The sequence below is a fragment of the Athene cunicularia genome (assembly GCF_003259725.1).
Source record: "Athene cunicularia isolate RWA chromosome 21 unlocalized genomic scaffold, athCun1 chr21_part1, whole genome shotgun sequence".
NCBI lineage: Eukaryota > Metazoa > Chordata > Aves > Strigiformes > Strigidae > Athene > Athene cunicularia.
This window is the reverse complement of record NW_020799127.1, coordinates 1,642,095-1,646,231: the sequence shown is the minus strand read 5'-3', so window position 1 is coordinate 1,646,231 and position 4,137 is coordinate 1,642,095. Positions and strand designations below refer to the sequence as shown.

Below are 4,137 nucleotides of genomic sequence, written 5' to 3'. Positions count from 1 at the left end.
CACCCCCCAAAATACTCTCTACAGGAAAAAAAAAAAAAAAAAAGGTTAAAGCAGTGCAAGGACGCCACGCATGCATTTATTTAAATGCAACATCCTCACTACAAAATGCACCCGTCTTACCTATCTCATCGGTGTTTGGGACTGTGTTTTTCTTGCTGGGAAAGAGTTTTCTGTCGCCGTCACGGCTATACCTGCCGGCACACCCAGGTTGCTGCTACCCAGCCCTGCTGGAAAACACCCCTTGCAAATAAACTAAATAGCTGCCAGGTTTAATCCAGTTCAAAACCCGCCGAACAAGCCCGGCAAAAGGAAAAAAAAAAAAAATCTCCCAGTGCCCTTCGGATGACTCGCAGGCAGCTAAAAAAACCCACCTTTTCCTTTGCGCAATGGTATTGCTGCCCTGCCAGGTATTGCTGCCCGTGGAGGTGCTGAGCCCTGCCAGGAAAAACTCACTGCAAGAAGGAATAGGACCCAAGCATCGTGATGGAGAGGACTTTATCCTCGCTGCCCCAATATGTGGAAGGGGGACACCCTCCACAGCCCATTTGAGCCAAAGCATCTCAGCAGCACTCACGGAAATTAAAGTTCTTTTTCTGGTTTTTCAGGTCACATTTCAGTCCTGAATCAACACTGCGTTCCCCACCCCAAAAGCTTCACAGCAAGGAGTTAAAGACACACAAAAAGACAGTCAAAGACTGAGGGGCTGTTGCACCCCTAAAACAGCTCTGCAAAGGCCACAGCAAAGAGAAAAGGGAGCAAAGAGCACCCAAAGCAGCCACACCTTTGCAGGCTGATTGTATTTTTCTCTGCAGCCAAGCAGGCATCCATGGGGTGCAGGCAGCACCCAGCAGAAAGGTCCTGGTGCACCCTCAACCGGGGCCTGGGGACCCGGGGCCGGCTCTGTATAGCCCTGCCATCCATCCGCGTGGATGCATAGGGACCAACTAACCCTCCCGGTGAGTCAGTGCTGGGTGGCGATCACACAGTTTGCCAGCACGGTTGCGTTGGCAAAGGGGCTGAGTTTGTTCACATGCCGAACGACACGCACCGGGCACCCAACAGCGATTTGCAACCCCGCCCTTGCAAGGGTGCACCAATGTACCCTGCATATTAACCTCCCTGGCACCCATAGGGTGCCCCTGGCCCCAAAAAACTCACCATGTGCTCAGTAAAAATAGGGAGCAACGAGAGATTTGCTCGCTCGTGGCCGGCGTGTTGGCACCGGTGCGGGGCAGCGGCACTGACTCAGCTGGGGCTGGGTGCCGGCGTCAGCAGGGTTGGGCCACCCTGGGGTCCTGGGAGTGGAAACAACCCTCAAAAAGAAATAAGTTTAAAAAAAAATTAAAGTATCACCCCATAGACCCTCTCCTCTGAAAGTCAAGGGGGCTCCTGGCTGCAGCAACCAAACCCTCCTTGCAAGGTTCAGGGCTGCATTTTCGCAGCAGGATTGCAAACACCTGCAAGGGTAAAGGATGCTTTTCCAGCTCCTTGCTTGGAAACAACCTCATGCACCCCCTGCTTACATGCAGAGCAACCTCCGTTTACCAAAAAAAAAAAAAAAAATCCATCAACTCCAGCAATGTGGTTTTATTCACCCACAAACAATCAGGGATGCAGGATGGGGGTCACCCACCCGTAGTCACAGTGATTTAATCCTGCCTGACTGAGATATTGGTTTTTGCATCAGGGATCCAGACCTTCACCCCTCCAGGGAAAGACTCACAGGATATTTGGGCAAGCAAACAGCTTGTCCCCCTGCTCAGCCCTTAAATAAGCAGCTGCCTCCTTCTCCTGGCGATGCTGATTGAACCCAACTGGTCTCATCCTGCACCACCCCCTACAAAAGCCACCGACACTGCAGTTTAAAATGCAAACCCCAAGCCAAATCCTGCCCTGACAAAAATTTAAAACCCCTCCCTGTGTAGATTTATGCCCTCCCCATAAAGCTTTACAATATGTAAAGCAGCACGAACTCAATAAACCTGTTTTTATGGGCGTGAATGGAGACTTTTTAAAAAAAACTTTAAATAATTGGCATTTAAATATCTGTATACTTATTTATGTGATGTGATACGGAGTAGAAGTGATGTGCATGGAGGGTGTTTATCTAAATACAACCATTCTGTGCAAAAATATCTATGTATTTATAGAGATCTATGTAACTGGGGTGATGGACCCGGTCCGGGGATGCCCTCTGCTGGCATCCTCCTGGGCAAGGCTTTGGGACACCTTCTCTAAGAGCTGTCCCAACTTCTCCACAGGTTTGGGGTCTTTTTTTTTTTTTTCGGAAAAGACCTTGCGGGGAGGCGCCTAAAGCTTCTGTCTGTGGCATCTTGGCGTTGCTAGAAACCCCAGACAAAGATGCAGTGCATGATGCAAGGACGACAGTGAGCAGCTGGGCTGGTTTTGCTCACTGGTATCCTGACCAAAAACCCCTCAGAGGTGCACAAAGCTGCCCACTGCAAATATGCAAGCTCTTTTTAAACTCATCCTTTGCTTCTTCCACGTCTCCCAGCCATGCAATTCCCAGTAAAACAGCGCTCTTGGCAGCAAAACCCTCCCAAGACTCCATCTGCCCGCAATACCCCGCCGGTCGGAGGTAAGCCAGACCTTAAATTCCCCCCTCACTTGCACTAAATGCTTGGGAAAATTCAACGTATTGGAGGATAAACTCGCTTAAAAACTCTGGCGGTGCAACTGGGCTGCTAAAGAGCATGAAAAGGGAGTTGCTTGCACCCTCGCTGCAGGTAGGGCATGCAAATACCCCCAGCACCCATTCCCACACTGCACCCAGAGCCGCCCTCTCTCAGGGACAGGGTGATTTTTGCACAGGGTCTTACAGCAAACCCCGTTTTTCCAATTGCTACTGGTGTATCCCAAATATCCCCATCCCCAGGGATCCCCCAAATATATCATCGGCTGGGGATGCAAGCCCCACGGCCAGATCCAGGACTGGGGAAGGCCAAGCAAGGCCAAGGTTATCCGAGGTGAGTCTCTCCCCATCCCAGACACCCTCAGGAATTAACAGGTAAGACCAGTTTTTCCTTATCCCAAGAAAAACCAGTTTAACCCACAGCCTGATGCAACCTGCCGAGTTCGCCTCAAATTTTTCCCATCCACCCTGTATAACCCAGGGGGGCATTTTGAGGGGAAAAAAAAAAAATTTAGGGCCAAGCAGCTGCGTTCCAGTCCTGGCAGCATTTTAATTACATCATGTTGCTATCGGTATCTTGGAAAACCCCTAAATAAACCAAGTGTGTCCCCCCCTTCCCCTGCCAGCTCCTGGAAGCAATGCTTAATTTTTCATTTTTACCAGAATTAGGGTAAAAATCTGCAGAACAGTGTGTGTGTGTGTGTGTGTGTCGTCCCCCCCCCCAAATTTTAAGGGAAAACCTGCCATTTATAGGGGCAAGCAGGTACATGGGAGGGGAATTTGGCCTGGGTGCTCGGGCTGCACGCTGAAACCCATCCCGGCAGCGAGGGGAATCGTCACCGCCAAATTATTCCTCCGCAGCAAAAGCCCTTTTAAAACCCCGGCGTTGCACCAGCTTTTTTTTTTTTTTTTTTCGAGGCCACGGTGCCTCTTTCCCTCCTTCCCAGGCGTATTTTTCTCCATCCAACCTTTGATCTCCCAAATCCAGCCGGAGCATTAGCAGGATGGGAGGTCTCCCCGCCGAGATGCTTCGCAGATGATTCAGTAAGTCATATATTCCTTTTTTTTTTTTTTTCCGTTTACACCACCAAGGAGATTTATTTTTCTTAAATAACGCCAAGGTTTTGCCAGCAGCTTGGCTTTTTGCGCTGTTTCTGCAAAGGATGCCCACCAGCATTCCGTGGGCCCAGGTCCCCACACCGCAAACGCATCACGTACTGGGATTGCATCACGTATTGCAAACGCAATCAAAAATTGCAAATGAATCCCAAAATTGCAAATGAATCCTGTCCCGGTGTGCCTGGGTGGGACAGCAGAACTGAACCTCAAAGGAGGGTCGGAGCAAATGCACGCGGCTTCCCCTCCTGCAAAATCTCTCTTTGCAACAAAGGGAAGCTTCTCCTCGTCAAAAAAAAAAAAAAATCTGCAATAAGAAAAGAGCGTGTCTTCCCCCTCCTGAAAAAAAAAAAAAAAAAAATAAAAAA

The 4,137-nt window shown here is 49.6% G+C and overlaps 1 protein-coding gene across 1 annotated transcript in view; it reads right to left on the bottom strand.

Moving 5' to 3' along the window:
* ARHGEF10L (Rho guanine nucleotide exchange factor 10 like) overlaps nucleotides 1-229 on the bottom strand; it is a 21,209-nt gene extending 20,980 nt beyond the window's left edge. Inside the window, exon 1 of the mRNA XM_026862781.1 lies at nucleotides 121-229. The gene's annotated coding sequence lies outside the window, so the exon portion shown is untranslated. The remainder of the gene's footprint in view (nucleotides 1-120) is intronic.
* Between the last annotated feature and the right edge of the window lie 3,908 nt (nucleotides 230-4,137).